At 41.3% G+C, this 19004-nt stretch overlaps 1 protein-coding gene across 2 annotated transcripts in view; it reads left to right on the top strand.

Moving 5' to 3' along the window:
- kirrel3a (kirre like nephrin family adhesion molecule 3a) overlaps positions 1–19004 on the top strand; it is a 564427-nt gene that overhangs the window by 181385 nt on the left and 364038 nt on the right. The gene's annotated exons all lie outside the window — the stretch shown is intronic.

Below are 19004 nucleotides of genomic sequence, written 5' to 3'. Positions count from 1 at the left end.
CAAATGCATTTTGCAAATTCTGTGCCCAAATGTTTAGAATAATGAGAATTGTGATTTTAGGCTCCCTGTTGATGTGGCCAACTAAACAATAGCCCAGTGAAGTGTGACATCACACAGGAATCACAATAGCATAAAATCAACCTACAGCCTGCATTGATTTTGGATGCCACTGACATCGTAAGTATTGGCCCCATTTTCCAGTTTATCCAATTTAGCCTCTCTAAAGACTTAAAATTTAACTCTGTCTGTGAAGAGTGAAAACATAAAATACTTGCACACACAGATAAGACTGGGAAAAATACAAATCTGCACTGATCTAAAGAAACAATGGTCAAGGCCCAGAACCTGATGACCTACTGCTGTATCGCCAGAATGTTTGAAAGTAAATCCGACATTGAAGTGCAATCATCAGAGCATGAGATTTTTCTGTCTCCTCCAGTACACACATTGATCATCAGACCACTGCTCACCAATGACTTATCCGGTGCATTCCAGGATATCAATTCAGACTACAAAAAGCACAGATTCCATTCCAAAGCATCTTCTGACTTGGTTACTATTAGGCCCAGTATCACGGGTTCAGAAACTGGTTATTGTCATGGATGAACATTCCTCTGCATTTGCCAATAGACTCTAGTTCCAACCGTCTTACAGACTGGCATCTACACAGTAATGACACAAGCCAACAGAGAACAAACTGCTGGTCTAAGAGAGTATGCGATCTCTGAGACTGTGAAACCAAAGCAATGAGAATATCACAATCTCAAGGAATCTAAAGGAACAATGGTCAAGGACAGTGTTTTAAAGATTCTGTACCATTGACGATTATCTCCTTTTATGCTTAGGTACTTTTTACAGAAGATAATATTTGGGACAAAGTATAGAAGACATGACAAATGCTTGGTGTAGAATGAGATTGATGAGTTTTGCACTCCTAAGGGTGTCCACCACTGAGATCTCCTTCACCACATATCCTGCTCTGTGGTATATCAATTTACAGAAATTGATTACTTATATTCGTCAATGACTCCATTATCATTGCATCATGTGACTATCAAGATGGTAGGATGCAACCTCGTCTTTGTTTTCTGTTGCAACCAATAATTCTATCCCAGGTGCTGTCTTACTGTACAGCTCCTGTCCCCTTCCACAACTTCATCCTCCATTCTTCTGTAAATCTCAGAAGAATGTAATCTTTTGCCCCATTTATGATTGCAATCAACTTATAGACATACAAACAAGGTAGAGTTGACCACTCAGCCCTTCAAGCCTGTTCAGCCATTCAATAAGATTGTGGCTAATATGATTTTGACCTCAACTCTGGATTCCTGCATATCCCCATTAATCTTTTATCCCCTTAAAAATATTGGAAGGCTTTGCACCCACTGTTTTTTGATGAAGGCATTTTCAAAGAGATAGATTTAATTCTAATGGTGTCCTGAGACTCAGCAACACCAAGAGTAAATGTCAACAGATTTGGAAACTGGCCCATCGATTGATTCCCAGTATGAAGGCAATGCTGTGATCTGTTGGCTGGTTAAAAAGTGGGCTACTCGTTGCAGTGTGCTGGATAATAAGCCGTGTTGTTGGAGGGCCAGCTGTGATGGTGACTGCCGATCCATTACTGGCAGACGCTTTCTCTCTCTCTCCTGGACTGCAGCTGTTGCCGGGGTGAAAGCAACAGACAATTCTATCGGCAGCCATTGCAGTTGTTGGGTAATGGCAGGGAAATGGGCAGCAGATGGATGAAGTCAAACCAAGAGGACGCCTCATTAGCTGTGTTCCCATTCATCGATTCACAGCTGTCATATGGAAGATAAACAACCCAGATCAAGTTATTCTGCTCCAGATTTTCATCAGAACAGGCAGAACATTGCCAAAGAAGCTGAAAACTTAATTCCTCTTGGCAATTCTTCCAGTCCAACAGCTTGTGCATCTCTGAATTTCTTTTTCCACCTCTTTCACTTCACCCTGCCACAAGCTAAATACCCCAGTTTCAGTTCACTGACCCTTCACTGTAAGTGCTTGTCTATAGAAATGAACGGAAAATGATCTACTTTGATTTACTTGGGCTGTGGTGTATCCCTCTCCAGAATCAGCAGTTTGCTCACCAACATTGTACTGACCATCACATGCATTGTCTTCCTGCCATAAGACAATGTGCAGAATCGCATGGTGACATTGTCAGGTGCATTGTCACTGCTTCAGACCGACTGCCTTTACAGTCATCTGTCATGCCGAAGGTGTACCTCTGCCAATGAAGGCCCTCATGAGTCATCATTAGCAGTTCCTCGCAGATGAGGATGAATTTCTTCCACTCTCAGGGTGAGTCCTTAAGTGGCTGTACAGATACATATGGCTACTGCACGTGGTGGCCACAGGAAGGGGTGGGTGGGGAATTGGTATGGAATTGTGCTCTTTTCAAAATTTTCACCTGCCTTCTGTTTTTTTCCGACGGCAAGTCTGGAGGTGCTCAATGCCTTCCTAGACGCTCCTCCTCCAGTTTGGACTCCAGTTTCGCCAGTGATTCCCAGGTGTCTCTTGTTTACATTCAGCTACTCAAGGAACAAGTTTCGGCCACGTGGCCTCCAAGCCTGCTCCTCATTCATTAGAATCATGGCTGATCTGAATTTAACCTCAACTCCATATTCCCCTCCAGCCACCCCCCCGCCCCGCCCCCACCGATAATCTTTCATCCGATTGCTAATTAAGACTCCATCTACCTCTGCCTGAAAAGTATTTAAGAATTCTAAATCCACCGCATTTCAAGGAAGTGAATTCCAATGACTCTCAACTGCCTGAGAGAAAGAAATTATGACTACTGGTTCTAGATTCTCCCATGAGAGGCAACATCTTTTCAACATCCACCTGGTCAAGTCCCCTCATGTTCTCACTCTTTCAATTAAGTTATCTCCGACTCTTCTAAACTCCATATACAGACCTAGCCTGCCTAGTGCTTCCTAATAGAGTAATCCATTCATTCCAGATATTAGTCTAGTGAATCTCTCTGAACTGATTCCAATGCATTAATATTCCTCTGTAAGCACAGTGCCCAGTACTGTACACAGTACTCCAGACACAGTCTCACTAATTTCCTGCATTGACATGCAATGGAGGAGAATGTAATGGTAGTAAGGGGATGTGTAATTTAATTTGGTAACATGAAAATCACACACATTTGATATATTTTTGTCTGACAAAGCAGTCAGAAAAGAGGAGGAACTTAAATTTACACGGAAATTCTTGATTTCAGGACCTCCCAAATCACTACACAGCTTATGAAGTTCTTCTGAAGTAAAACAAAAGAATACTGGAGGAACTCCACAGGTCTGGATGCATCTGTGAAGAGACAAACAAAGTAAATGTTTCTTATGGTCTTGTGGTTGCAAGTCCAGTGTGACTCTTCTTTGGAGCAAGTCCTCGATGGAAGTTACTTAAAAGTTTAGACACTGTTGCAGGAAGTGAACTATTCAAAGCAACTTCTACCAGCATTATGGCCAAACCTGGTAGCCAGGAGACTATCTGCTTCTCATGACATTGCTTCAGAAAGTCTGTATATCTATCTTATTGATTTAGATCAATAATGACAGTTACTTCCAATCTATTACTAAACGTCTCATATTTAGGCTCATGTCCTGCGTTGACCCCTATCCCACAATTTTAGTTTTGTCTCTCTCACTTGTTCATATGTGTCTGCATGCATGAACTCTTCCCAGCAGTCTTCCACCCCACACCTATGTCTACTGCACAAACATGGTCAGGTTCCAAAGTGTCCCTTAATCTATGAGCAAAAGCTGGTCTCCCTGTCCATGAACTATAACATCATATTGAACAGATGACCAGTTTCTTACTAATGCCGTAAATATGTCCAGGATCCTGCAAAAACTGTCCTTTGAAGCTACTTTATGTCCTGCTGAGATGATCAAAAGGACTGCGATTTAATGTCTCACCCAAAAAGATGGCATTTTTGGCAGTGCCATCATTTCCTAATATTTCAGCTTCTCAGTTCTCAGCAGTGCGATTTGAAGCCAACATTTTGACTCAGATGGGAGAGTGCTGCCCACTGAACCGCAATTGGCAGAAAAACAAAGGAACTATTTCGTCTGTAATAGTGCCAGATGGTTCCTTGGGTTCTCCAGCCTGTGCAGTACATGCACCAACCTGCCTGTACACTGAGAAATCCCTGGCAGTAGATCAGAGGTGACTGTCCTTATTTGTCTAAGTCATTGGGAGTGATACTCAGGCTTTCTGAAGCAATATCGAAGCAGAAAGCCTCCTGAGCCCTGTGTGAGTTGATGAGGTGCTGATGAGTTCTGTATCTATGCTGCTATCAACTGCTCTCATTTCAAATCTGCAGGTGTTTGCAGCCAGGCAGGATGTCATTCTAGAAAATTCTCAAAGAATTGTTACTAGCGGTACAGTTGATCGTGGGCACTACCAATAACTGGCAGTAAATTGGGAATCGTTTTAAAGAAAATTTGGATTTATCTAACGCCATTCGTAATATCAGTGCAACCCAAAAGTCAGTTCAGTGCTTTGGAGAACTAGTCATTGATATACTATAGGAAACGTGACAAGCAGCAATGAGATAGCGACCAGATAATCTGTTTTTTGTGATTTTGATGAACGGTAAATACTGACCATGACACCCGGGGATGTCCTCAATTCTTTGAAATAGCGCGAGTGAATCTTTGAAACCCACCTGAGACAGTTGGTGCAGCTTCAATTTATCAGCTAGTCCGAAAGGTCATATTTGTGACAATGCAGCACTCTTTCAGAATCACACCGATGTGAGGCCTGGATTCTGTGCCAACATTTCAGAAGTTTAAAAAAAACTACCAACTAAGCCACCAAATGTCATATGAACAAAATAAAAATCCAAGTTTAAAGCCTAAACCAAAAAAAAATCTGTAGCTGCTAGAAATCAGAAACAAAAACAACAATTGCTGGCAAAGCTCTACAGGTCTGGCAGCGTTGAGGGAGAAAAAGAGGAGTCAGGGTTTGGGAAGAAGGACCACTGGGCCCAAAGGATGCTGTCAGACATGCTGAGTTTCTCCAGTAATTTCTGTTTTTGGGTCATGGTTAAAACTTTGGTTTAACACGCACATAGAACTTTTGAAAGAAATTATAAAGTAACCCTCTATTTGGCTAAGTTTGTTCTAAAGCTGAACTTTTCCTCTTCTCTAAAGATTCACCATCCTCAGAAGTGCACAGCCTGTAAATCTAAAAAAACGATAATTCTTTAAATCTGAACCGAAAATGTGAGTTCCATAAAGCTATAGGCCCATTGTTTTGTGGTTTCGTGGCCAAACTCTCAGAGAGTCAAAATCAAAAGAGCATGAGCTTCAGCGCTTGATTCAATTTTCAGGCAATTTAGGGGAAGGAGAATGCAAATATTACAAATGAGGGATTCAGGTTATGGGAAAAATACTGTGGTGATTAACCAAACAAGTCCACAGGTATATTCTTCTATACCCATGTGATTTCATTGACTTGAAAGGAATGAGCTATATTTATTTGACACTTTTGCACATCTTCAGGACATCCCAAAGTATTTCTTAGTGAAAAAAATTTACCTTTGAAATGAAGGATTTTGTAATCAAAACAGGCAGAAGTTTGGATGTTATTCCCACAAATAGTGAATAAGTTAAATTTTGAGTTATTCTTTTGCTGGTTGAGAACCAAATGTTAACCAAGACACCATCAATACATTCTGCTTTTCCTCCATTAGGATCTTTTTGTGAATTTCAAAAAGATAACAACTATAATGCAGCTAAATTGCCCCGTCACAAGCTTACAATCAGCCACTTAATGCCCTATCACTCTACACTCAAACATCAGCAATGTGATAAAAGGGGTCATTGATAGTACCAATAATGAAACTTAGTTTGGATTTTTCCAGAGCCCCTCAGCTCTTGACCTCATTCTAGCCCAAACACAGACAGAAGAACTAAGCCCAAGTTGGGACATGCAGGGGGATGCCTGTGCAATTGCATTTGGCTGAGCGGCATCAAGTGGCCCTGGTAAAACTGGAAACAATGCAAATCAGAGGAAAATGTCTCTGCTGGCTGGAGTCATAATTAGCATGAAGGAAGCCAGAGGCCATGACACCATAACATGCCAACTTAACCTGAGATTGCCACTCAAGTTAAAGCAGTCTCGGCCAGCTGGAGGAATGCCCATCACTATAGGACAGTCAATATCCTTCATTAATCTGCCAGTGAAAGTGCCACCATGTTCTCTCTGATGTCTCACATTCATTGTATTTCTGCTGCTGTACTCAAGTCCCATCAGGGCTCATACTCTATCACTCTCATTACTACTGGCAACATCTTTACGGCATGCTGTTGTTAATCTCAACTCCCAACGCTACTGACTCCGCATGCCCTCTGCGGTGCCTAGTCATTCGCCTGAACACGTCCCCATTGCATCAACTGTGTCACCCCCTTGCATCTCCAATAATGCCCGCCTCACTGCCAGGACAGAAAGACTGAAAACAGATAGTGACCTGCCCAACATTTTCCTTTAAATGTATGGCATCCTGAGTTGCCCCTGTGGCTGGCTGAGTATTCACAAGATATCCGAGGCTGCATGTTCCTCGGTGTAGCCAGGGTCCCCTGATCTAAAACTGTCTTCTTGCATTGACCAAAACCATGACAAGCTTCATTTCTCTGTACCTTAGCTAAGTGGCAAAGCAATATCAATGTAAGCTTGGTATCTCTGGCTCAGGGGCCAAAGCACACAATGGAAAAGCAAAGCAAGGCAATGAAAGGCAGGGATGCTGCAAGTGAGAGAGCATTAAGACAGCAAATGAGCAGACCAGAAATGCGGTCTGGTCCAGTCCAGGAGTGGGATGCTTGTTCATGAGCGCACAGTGACCTTGCCTACAGCACCACAATTAAAATCTACTGGCCCGACCTGAGGTACAGCAATATATTGCACATCCATGCTTTAAGTGGATCCAAAATGTGTTGTAAAGGTGCTTAAGGGGTGCTCACCAGTGACCATGGAGCATGTGCTGAAATGTTGGGACTTAGGGTCCTATCTAGAGCATCTTCAGAGCAAGTGGCGAATTGTATCATCAGCTACACCCTTCCCATCCTGAATTTTTGCAATACCTAGATTGTTTGACAGGTTCAGTCAGATCGGAAGCTGAACATTAATGAAGCAAGTTGGGCCATTAACAAGATGTTTAACAAGCAACGAATTTCCTTTATCTGGGAACAGACCAACTCCTAACAAGAATCTCGCCGTGCTGATTGTGAAGAGTATAGACCATGGAATAAGACATCAAGAGCGATCTCACTGGACTTCTTGTCTAATATTTTTTGCCACAAATCTTGCTATAGCCCACATCACACAATCCCTGTTATATTCCATCTCCAGTACATGTGGCCCTCAAAGGGTTAACAGTAGCTCAGGAAATGTTTTGTGACGCTATATTGCTGTCTGCAGTGTGGTGAAATTGAAGTGTTCAGTGACGGAGTGCAGGCAGTGAAGGCACTAATAACATGCAACTGTCTTCATTTCTCAGCTCCTGACAAGCTAATACCACATAGTTAGTCCTGTCAACAGCTCCAGTCTGTGACTACTCTGACAGAGCAAGGCTGTCAGGATCAGACTAAGTGACAGCCCAGTGGAGGTTGTTGGCCAGGATATGGTTCAGGTACAATGCTGTCCATGGTGAAAACCTACCACAGTCCTCACAGGATCCCAATCGAAGGTGTAAGTTGTCTATATCTGTGTCCTTGCTTGTCAATCATGCAGACTGAGGTCAAAAGGACAGCTAGTATGGGAAATGGAAATGTCATAGTTGGTGCAAAACTAGTTGAATTAAAGAATATTGTCAGGCCAGAGGAGAGAAATACTGGAAGCTTCAGATTCTGTCAAGCCTGTATCCTACCTGACTTGTAATGTTTAATAACAGAATGCAGAGGGAACTTTCAACTTCATCGTGCAAGCACAATGCCTGGTCTGAGAATATTTGATGGTTCAAAGCGAAGGAAACTTATCTGTCACTGATGTTACCATACCTGACCTCAGAGCATTCAATGTGAATGCCCAGAGGAAGTTTTACTCTGTAATTAACCCTACACTACACCTGGATCTCAAAATGCTTGAAGAACAGTTTAGTAGGAGCTTCACCGTGTACTACTCCAAGCACCTGCCTCTGGAGACTTTGATATATGTACACAATGTTCTCAAGATGCAGATGATTTAACTGGTAAACGGGTATAATCTAATTGATGATATGAAACATGAGTGAAAGAGACCGGGTTCTGAATATTCAAGGATAGTCAACATTTAGGAAGGAAAAGCAATTAGGAAAAAAAGGTAGAATTGCGCTGAAAAAAATGATGAGATCAGTGCATTAGTAAGGGAGGAGCTCAGATCAAAATAACAAAATTTGGAATCTATTTCAGTGGAGCTAAAAAATATCAAAAGTTAGCAAAAGTTGTTTGGAGATGTTTATTGACAATTAAGATATAGTCACAGAGTGGGACATGGTATTACTGAAGATATTAATGAAACATGTAGTTTGGATTATACAGTAATCCAAGGTGACTTCATAAATACCAGATAAACTAATGAACACTAATGTCATAGAGGATGAGTTTCTAGAGTATTAGAACGGTTTTCTAGAACAGTTAAGAAACAATCCAGAGAACAGGTTGTATCATATCCACTATTATGTAATGAAAAAGGGCTTTTAAATAATCTTGAAAAAGAACATTTTGGGATGAGTGACCATAATAGGATAAAAATTTACATTATGTTTGAAAGTGAAAAGATGGTGTGAGGAGGAGGGTTTCAGGTTCATGGGCATTAGGAACCAGTCCTGGGGTGGTGGGACCTGTCCAAACTGAACAGGTTACACCTGGGCAGGACCAGAACTGATTACCTTGGGTAGAGTGGTTGGGGAGGGCTTAAACTAGTATAGAAGCAGGGGTGGGAAGAGAGGAGTAATGTAGTAAATGCAGAAACCAAGCAAATATTACAAAGATCAAGAGCAGGCAGAGAAACACTGCTGAAAAGAAGAGGAGAGATGGTCTGAAATGCATGTGTTTCAATGCAAGAAATATAATAGGCAAGATAGATGAGCTCAGCACTTTGGTTAGTACTCGGAACTATGACATTATTACAATTGCAAAACTTGGCTGAAAGACGGACAGGACTGGTAGCTGAATGTCCCAAGATTTAGATGTCTCAGGTGTGATAGAAAGGGAGGTAAAAGAGGTAGGGGAGTTGTATTACTGTTAAAGGGGTATCTCTCAGCTGTACTGAAGAAGGATACATCTGAGGATTTGTGCAGTGAGGCAATATGAGTAGAGCCCAGAAATAGGAAAGGTGAAATCACAATGCTGGGGGTATACTACAGATCCCCCAAAAGCCAGCAGGAGATGGAGAAGAGAGCACATAGAAGGATTTTGAAAGATGAAAAAACAACTGGGTTGTTGTGGTGGGCAATTGCAGCTTTCCCTACATTGACTGGGGTTCACTCCATGCTAGGGGCTTAGTTGGAGCAAAATTTGTAAAGACCATTCAGGACACAATTTCTTGACACAATATGTAAACAGTTCAGGGAGGGAGTTATACTGGACCTAGTTTTGGGAAATGAGCCCAAGCAGGTGAGTGAGATTTCAGTAGGTAGAACATTTCAGAAGTAGTGACCATAATACTGTGAGTTATAAGATACTAGGGGATAGGGAGAACAGTAGCCCTTGGTTGAATGTGTTAAATTGGGGGAAGGTGAACTACATCAATATGAGGCAGGAACTGGCAAATGTTTATTGGTGTCGCCTATTTGAGAGTAAATCCACATCGGACATGTAGGATTATTTCTAAGTGGCAGTTGATAAGAGTTCAGGAGAGGCACATTACTGCAGCAGTGAAGGATAGTTATGGGCAAGCTACATGAACCTTAGATGTTCAGGGGTCTTATGATCTTGGTCAGAAAGAAAAAAGAAGCATATGTAAGGTCTAGGAGGATGGGAACTGATGAAGCCCTTGAAGTATATAAGGGCAGGAGGAAAGAAGTTTAGCAAAGAATTAGAAGGGCTAAAAGGGGTCAGGGGCCATGAAGGGTCATTGGCAAACAGAACTAAGGAGAATCCCAAGGCTTTGCATGCATTCATAAAACAACAAAGGGTAGCCAGGGAAAGGGTTAGCACACAAAAAGGAAAGAATCTATGTGTTGAGCTAGGAGAAGTAGGTGAGGTCCTAAATGAATCCTTTGTGTTGCTATTCAACAAAGTTAAGGAGTTAGTAGAGGATGATCGCAGGGAAGGGAGTGTTGAATTTTTAAGACAAGCTGCTATTAAAAAGGTATTGTGCAACTAAAAAGCATTACAGTAGGTAAGTCCCCAGGTCCTGATGGGACCTATGCCGGAATATTGAAGGAAGCAAGAGGGCAAATTTCTTGAGCATTGACAGACATCTTTGTATCCTCTTTGGCCACAGATGAGGTCCCAGGGGACAGGGAAATAGTCACTGTTGCTCCATTGTTTAAAAAGGGCAGCAGGAATAATCCTGGAAATTACAGGCCTGTGAGTCTCTCCTTGGTGTTGGGGAAATTATTGGAAAAGATTCTCAGGGGCAAGATCCATACGCATTTAGATACAAATGGACTTACTTGCGATAGGCAACATGGCTTTGTGTGGGGGAGATTGTGTGTTACTAACTTGATCAAGTTGTTTGAGGAGGTGATGAAGATGATTGAGGGAAAAGCAGTTGATGTTATCTACATGGACTTAAATAAAACCCCTCGAGATGCCTTATCGAAGACTAGTACAAAAGGTGAAGTCACATGGAATCAGGAGTGAGCTGGTAAGATGGATGTTGAACTGGCTTAATCACAGGAGACAGAGGGTAGCAGTGGAAGGATGATTTTTGGAATGGAGAGCTGTGGCTAGTGGTGTTCCACAGGCATCAGTGCTGGGACCTCTGCTGCAGTTTGTGATCTACATAAATCATTTGGAGTAGCTGGTCTACTAAATAAGTTTTCGGATGATGCAAAGATTGGTGGAGTCACGGATAGTGTGGAGAATTGCCAGAGGATACAGCAGAATATAGGTCGTTTGGAGGCATGGGCAGAAAAATGGCAGATGGTCTTTAATCTAGTCAAATGTGAGGTGATGCATTTTGGAAAATCAAGTGCCGATAGAAATTATACAGCGAATTCCAGAACACTTAGCAATATTGATATGCCGAGGTGTACAGGTCTGCAAATCACTGAAATTGCCAGCGCAGGTAGATAAGGTAGTAAAGAAAGGCTTATGACATGCTTGCCTTCATTGAAAGGGGCTTTGAGTATAAGGGTAGATAAATTATACTGCAGATTATTAGAACTTCAACTAGGCCACCCTTGGAATATTGTGTACAGTCTTGGTCACCACACAACCAGAAGGATGTGGATGCTTTGGAGAGGGTACAGAAAAGGTTTACTAGGATGTCGCCTGATATGGGGGCTTTTAGCTGGAGAAAGGTTGGATAGACTGGGTTTGTTTTCACTAGAACGCAGGAGGTTGAGGGGCGACCTGATAGAAGTGTATAAGAATGTGAATGGCCTAGATAGCATGGAAAATATGAGGCTTTTTCCAAGGGTGGTGGGGTCAGTTACTATGGGACACAATGTTTAAGGTGCAAGGGGAGAAGTTTAAAAGATGCAAGTTTTTCACAAAAAGAGTGGTGAGTACCTGGAACATGCTGCCAGAGGGAGTGGTGGATTGCAGACATAATAACAGCATTCGAGAAGCACCTGGATGAATACATGAATAAGAAGGGGTCAGAGGGTGATGGATCCTGTAAGTGAAGAATATTTCAGTATAGAGAGGCAAAATTTGTCAGCCCAGGCTTGAAGGGCTGACGGCCTGTTCCTGTGCTGTTTTGTTTTTTGTTCTTTGTTCTTTGAAGCAGTTTCATCTGAAGCTCATGTGTTAAATTTGAATAAAGGAATTTATGAAGTTGTGAGGGGCAAACTAGCTAAACTGCATTGGAAAAATACATTCAAAGATATGATGGTACTTTGGCAATAAACAGTCTATAGAGAATTATTACATAGTTTACAACAATTCTACATTATTTCAAGGTACACTGCTGCCTCCAGCCAAATAAAAGAGCCAACTATTTTAGCCAAAAGAGAGGTCGCAAATAAAATTCAGGATTACATAAGGTTAAAAGAAAAGGTTTACAAAGTTGCCAGAATAGTGGTAAAAATGGGAATTAAAATTATTTTAGAACATAACAATGGAGGACTGAGAAAACTGATAAAGAAAATAAAAGTGGAATAGGAATGTAAACTGTCATAAAACATAAAATTAGTCTGTAACAGCTTCTACAGGTAGGTCAATTGTCTAAGACAAATTTATTCCAGATAGAGCTATTAAGAGAATTTATAATGGGCAATAGAGAAATGAATGAGAAATCATTGCTTTGTTTCATGGGTTCACTGAGGAAGGCACAAAGAATTGCCAGAATTACAGATCCAAGAAAGTAGATAAAACAAGGAATTGAAGGCATTTAACTATAGTAGGAAGGTTGCATTGGAGAAATAAAAGAGCACAGAGATTGATAAGTTTCTGGACTTGATATATTACTACTCACAGAATTTAAAAAGGTAGCTATAGAGACATTGGTGATCATCTTCCAAAATTTTACAGATCTGGAATGGCTCATGTGAACTGGACGATAGCAAATGGCACCCTACCATTTGAGAACAGACAGAAGGAAAACGGGGAAATGCATTATGTCATTCTTAATAAAATGATGCCATCTATCATAAAAGCTGTGATAAATGGGCACTTATATAGTATTGATCTGCTCTGGCATAGTCAGCACGATTTGTGAATGGGAAATCATGCTTGATGAACCTACTGGAATATTTGAGGATACTACGAGCACGGTGCGTGAAGGTGCAGCAGGTAATGCGGAAGTCAAATGGAATTTTGGCATTTATTGGTGGAGAAATACAATACAATAGTAGGAGGTGTCACTGCAACTGCTCAGGGCAATATTGAAACTGCACCTAGAGTATTGCATACAATTTGCAACCCCTTACTTGAGGAGCGATGTAGTTGTCTTGGAGGCAGTTCATAGGAAGTTCATTAGTTTGATTCCAGAGCTGAGAGGTTTGTCTTATGAAGAGAGATTGAGCAGCTTAGGTCAGTAGTCTGTGAACTTTGCAAGAATGAGAGCAGATCTGATAGAGGTATATAAGATGCTAAAGGAGATTGACAACGTAGATGTAGGAAGGATATTTCCTTTATTTGAGATGATCTAGAATGGAAGGTTATGGTTTAGGATAACAGGTAGCAAATTTAAAACAGGGAGGGGGAGAAATTACCTTTCAAAAAGGGTAATGAATCTGCGGAACTCATTTCTCCAGGATACAGTGAATTCTAGAGCATTGAATAAATTTAAGGAGAAGATATACAGATTCTTAATTAGCAATGGCAGGAAAGGAAAGTTGACGTCAAGAATGAGATCAGCCATGATGGTATTAAATAGCGTAAGCTTGCAAGGTTGCATCACCTACTCCTGTTCCTTGTTTTTATGAATGTAGTATACTTGGATTTTCAGAAAGCTTTTGATAAAGTCACCCACATGAGGTTGGTTAGCCAAAATTAAAGCACATGCACGAGTCAGTGATCTATTAACATTGATTAAGGATTGGCTAACATGCAGAAAACAGACAGTAGGAATAAACAGGTCATTTCACATGATGGAAGGCTGTGAGAAGGGTTGGCCACTGCAAAGGTTTGCACTTGGGCCTTCACTGTTGATGATATAGTTCAAAAATTTGGAACTGGGGACTAAACGTGGCATTTCCAAATTTTCAGATGGCTCAAAGCTAAGTGGGAAACATATAATAAAAGGAAGATGCAAAGTGATTTTAAGGAGATTAGATAGGCTTGGTGAAAGGGCAAAATCATAGCAGATAGAATATAATGTGGAGAAATATGAGGCTATCAACTTAGGCAGTTGGAACTGATGCGTAGATTTTCTCTTAAACAATAGTGTAGGTGTAAAAAGAGTCTTGGGTATTCAGGTGAGTAAGTCACTGAAGACAAATATGTCAGTGCAACAAGCTGTTAGGAAGGCAAATGGGAAGTTAACTTTTATTGTCAGAGTTTGGGAATAGTGATGTCACCCTTCAGTTGTCTAAGAGTTTGGTTAAATTGCATCAGGATTCTATTGGATTGTGTGGTTAGCTGAGGAAGAATATTATTGATACTGTAATCTTGCACCAAATCTTCCCCAAACAATTTCCAGAATGCCATTGAAAGGCGGATTGGGGAAAGTGAGCCAGCATCCTACAGAGTTTTGAAGAATGAGGGGTGATTTCATCGGAGCCTATAATACTCTTAATGGGACAGGTAGAGTAAATGCAGGTAAGAAGTTTCCCCTGGTTGGAGAGTTTAGAATCAGGGGATGAAGGTTTAGCATAAGGTGGGAGTCACTTAGAATTGAAATCAAAAGCTGTTCCTTTCCTCAGCTGTTTGTGAATCTTTGGAATTTTCTCCTCCAAAGGGCTGTGGAAGATCAATTTTTGAGTCTGTTTAAATTAGAGATTGTATTTAAAAGTCTATCAATGTTACAAAGGTCTCTGGGGATAGTGAGGGAAAAAGGCATTGAATTGGATGGTCACCTATGATTGTATTGCATGTTAGAGCAGGGTTGAAGGGCTGAATGACCCAATCATACACCTATGTTCCAAAGGCAAATATTAAAGAGGGGGAGCTTACTCAGTATCTAACCTTGCTGTGCCTTCCCTGAGAGTGCTTGATGGGGACAGTGCAGAGAGAAGTTTACTCTGCATCTAATGCCATGCTGCTCCTGTCCTGGAAATGTGTGGGGAAAAAGAAAGTGGGAAATGTGCCTATTCTCTTGTGAAACTGGTGAGGACAATGCGCACTACGTACATTGTAAATCCACTGGCTTCTTTTGGTGAACATAGCTGAACAGAAGAAGGGAATGGATAGAAAATCAAAATAATAAAGGCAATTCTGTAAGGGTGTCAATTCACCCCCTTGGAATGTCATGAGGCAGATATTCAGGGTGGCTGTATGTGTCCTACAGTCACCCTCAGCCCCCCAAAATGTAGATAAAGTTCTAGAATTCCTACAATTTTTGATCTCCAGCCTTCAAGAAGACACAGGAAGAAACAAAAACAGAAACTTCTGGAAAAGCTCAGCGGGTCTGGCAGCATCTGTGGAGAGAAATCAGAGTCAATGTTTCAGGCCCAGTGACCCATCCTCAGAACAACCGCCCAGGCAGCACTGTTTCTGTCGTATGAATGGAATAAGGAATTCATAAAGAAAAATTGAACTTGCATTAGCTTGTTTTTCTTTCATTTCACTGCAGTCAAGAACATGTCTGCAAGGTGCTAATTGCACAGCTCAGAACCCCAGGCACGTTGTATTCTAATCTGAATCCAAGAGTAAGCAGCACAATGGAAATATGATCGATGAATCAATTGATTATTGTGTCAGGCAGGAAAGGACCCTCATATCCAGAAGTCTGTGGGTCTGTCAATTCAGCTGTAAATGAAGCTGTTGTTCATGATGAGATATTGCAGCTGTCTCACTCCATTTCTTACCCAGTCATCCCCAGGTCTTGCATGCAAATACCTCATGCTTAAACCTAGCATGAATCCCCTTGACAATGCTGGTGATCAGTAGTCATGATGAAGTGATTATTCATGAGGACACGTGCTGGAATCATTGGAAGATCATTGCAATGTGGTTGAGCTGAAATCCATTATTGCTCAGTGATACGCGATGTCTCTGTCAGGCTGGGATGAGTGCTCCATGGAGGATGGCAAAATCGAGGCTGACTTTTGCATGAAGTTGCGATTAGAGCCGGGGAGATAGTGTGTGACAGTCACAACCAGTGACAGTCTTCATGGTGAGTGACAGTCTGAAGCAGTGCACAAGAGACAGAAAATGTTTTCCCATCGGGACACTGAAACAAGCTAAAGCCGTGATGAAAAATCAATCTCCTGGTTAATGTCGTAGGCATGAAGGTAGGGAAGAACTTGCATTTATGTGGCACCTTGCATAACCTCAGAGCATCCTAGAGAGCTTTCTAGTCAGTTCAGAACTTAAGGGCTCAGAAATATAGTCAATGTTACAAATAAACATACACATCAGAAATATAGACAGTGATAGGAAACATGATAGTGTACACAGCAAGATGCACAAACAGCAGTGAAATAAGTGGTGAGATAACGTGAACACTGTAACTCAATGATATAGCACAAGCCTTTCAAGAGCAAAAGAATTCCAACCTGTGTAGCTTTTTAAGCATTCTTTCACAAAATGTGGGCATTTATTGCTCATCCCTAATTGCCCTTGTTAATGAACTGAGCTGATAGCTCAAGAGGAGAGACATTTTGAACGGATTCAATTAACCTCATTGCTCCACCTCCTAATCACAATCCAGTCACCCCTTCTGGGAAATGGCCATTTGTAGACATTCAGAGTGAACGTGGTGGTTGTGGCACCCATCAATATGCAGATATAGAGGGCAATATGGCAGAGAGTGACCGACTCTGCCAAAGCTGTCTGTGCCTTTATGGAAGCATGAAGAAACATTGTTGATTAATCAGCGGTACCGTTCTCATCCCACTATTTTTCCCGTTCCAGTCCTCCTCAGCGTCAAATATAACTGATGCCATTCTGGATTGTTCCATGGAAGGTGATCAAGGTGAGGGTTATGCATCTCAGTAAAGGACTGAGAACAGTTGTAAACACATCTGTCACCATCGTTATCTGTTGCAAGGCAGGCATTGGAATGGGAGTAGGCAGCTCCCTCTCTGACAGTTTGTGATATATTTGTTTGGGTAGTGTGGTACTGAGAGTGCCATAGAAAATTAATCTCAGAGAACACCAATCTCCACCATCCTGCTGTTGTTTAGCAGTAATACCTGGCATCAAGTCTGGAATCTTTTCAAACTCCGCAATAATTAATTCATAATTTGTTACCAATTCTTAAACATTTTAAGTGCAAAAATACAGCAGAAGGTCTCTGAGAATCCATAGCAATTGTTAATCATTCAGGTTTCTAATATTCCACAAATTAACCATCGATTAGATCCTTCACAGTTGACTGACTGTTATTCTCTACTAACCCAATGGATCCCTCTGGTTAGATTCAGCCTGTAACTCATTCCCAGGAATCTGTTCTATATATGATCCCTGAGCCCATGAATTAGATTTCTACATGTAGCTCACCATTGACTAACTTCAGAGGAACTCTATTGAATTCCTTGCTTAGATTCTGATCTGTAATTTACTCCAAGGTATTTCTTATCCTATATAACTCTCCTGAACCTCTTAGTTAGATTCCACATAGTAATTCACTCCCTAGTGTAAATCCCTGATTTCGTCCATTAGATTCAAGTCTGTAACTCACTCCCAGGAGTCTGTTATTCTACAGGAAAACACCCTGAATCCCAGCTCATAACTCATTGCTAGATAATCATTTTATATAACCACCCCAATAATAAGTGTTCCCCGAAAGAAGCATGTGCTATTTTTTTTAAGCTCTATGTCTGGATAATATTCCCCTCTAGGGAGATGGTGGCGTAGTGGTAATGTCTCTGGACTAGTAATCCAAAACTCCAGGATACTATTCTGGGAACGTTCTTTTGAATCCTGGCAGGGCCAGATAGTGAAATTAAATGCAATCAAATCATACATTGCAAAGCTAGCCTATAGCTTCTTGATTGTCATGAAGAAGAAATCCTATCTGGTTCCGTCATATCCTTTAGGGAAGGAAATCTGCCATCCTTACTGGTCTGACTCCAGAACTACACAAATGCGACTGATTTTTAACTGCCTCTGAAATGGCCAAGACAGCCGCCCATTTCAAAGGCAGCTAAAGTAGGGCAAATAATACAGGACTTTCCAGTGATGCCCACAACCAATCATCATTCCTCAAGTGCAGCGGAAAGGGAAGTTTGCATCACATATAGACAGGGTGATTAAAAAGGTATTTAGTGCGCTTACCTTCATTGCTCAGAACTTTGAGTTCAGGAGTTGGGACATTATGTTGAGGTTTTACAGGATGTTGGTGAGGCCTATCTGGAGTACAGTGTGCAATTCCGATCCTCTTGTTATAGGAAAGATACCATTAAGCGAGAGAGGATTCAGAAGATATTTATCAGAATGTTGCCAGGAATGGAGGGTTTGAGTTATAGGGAGATGCTGGATAGGCTGGGACATTTTTTACTGCGTCATAGGCGATTGAGAGGTGACCTAATAGAGGTTTATTTAAAAAATGAGTTATGGTAACGTGAGTGACACATGTCTCTTCCCTAGGATGGGGATTTTAAGACGAGGGTGCGTATTTAGGCAGTGAGGGGAGATAAATTTGAAAAGGACATGAGGGGCAATTTTTTTACACAGAGACTGGTTCGTTTGTGAAATACACTTCCAGAAGAAGTGGTGGATGCAGGTAAAGTTACAATGATTAAAAGACATTTAGATAAGTACATGATTAAGAAAGGTTTGGAGGGATACAGGCCACGTGCAAGCAACTGGGAATAGCTTTCTTTGGCATTATGGTCAGCATGGACTGGCCAGACAGAAGCATCTGTTTCTATTCTGTGTGACCGTATGACTCAATAAAAATCTGGAGGTCATGAGTAGAACCGTTGGTAGGAAGATGTGTAATTTTCTATCAATGCTCTTGAGTTCCTATGGTTCCATCTTTTTGCCTTGAAGTTTGCCCAGTTGAAATTAAACCCCTCAATTTGTAAAGTCAATTTTTTTAACATATTATTGAGCTTTTACTGACTGAAGGAGCAATGATACACAGTAACTCAGCACCTGAGCAGCATAAATTATTTTTGATTTTTGCACTGCAAACCTCAGCTTCACTCAGGGGTTTGAGCTGAGAAAATTTGAGCCCGTGGCTCACATTTTGATGCAGTGAGGCTACTCCACAGGAAAGACAACGGTTCCAGCTGTGATTTCTATTTGTGTGTCCTTGGGGAGGTT

This window comes from Stegostoma tigrinum, chromosome 32 (genome assembly GCF_030684315.1).
Source record: "Stegostoma tigrinum isolate sSteTig4 chromosome 32, sSteTig4.hap1, whole genome shotgun sequence".
NCBI lineage: Eukaryota > Metazoa > Chordata > Chondrichthyes > Orectolobiformes > Stegostomatidae > Stegostoma > Stegostoma tigrinum.
Note: the sequence above shows the minus strand (reverse complement) of the source record. Positions and strands in the feature narration are given on the sequence as shown.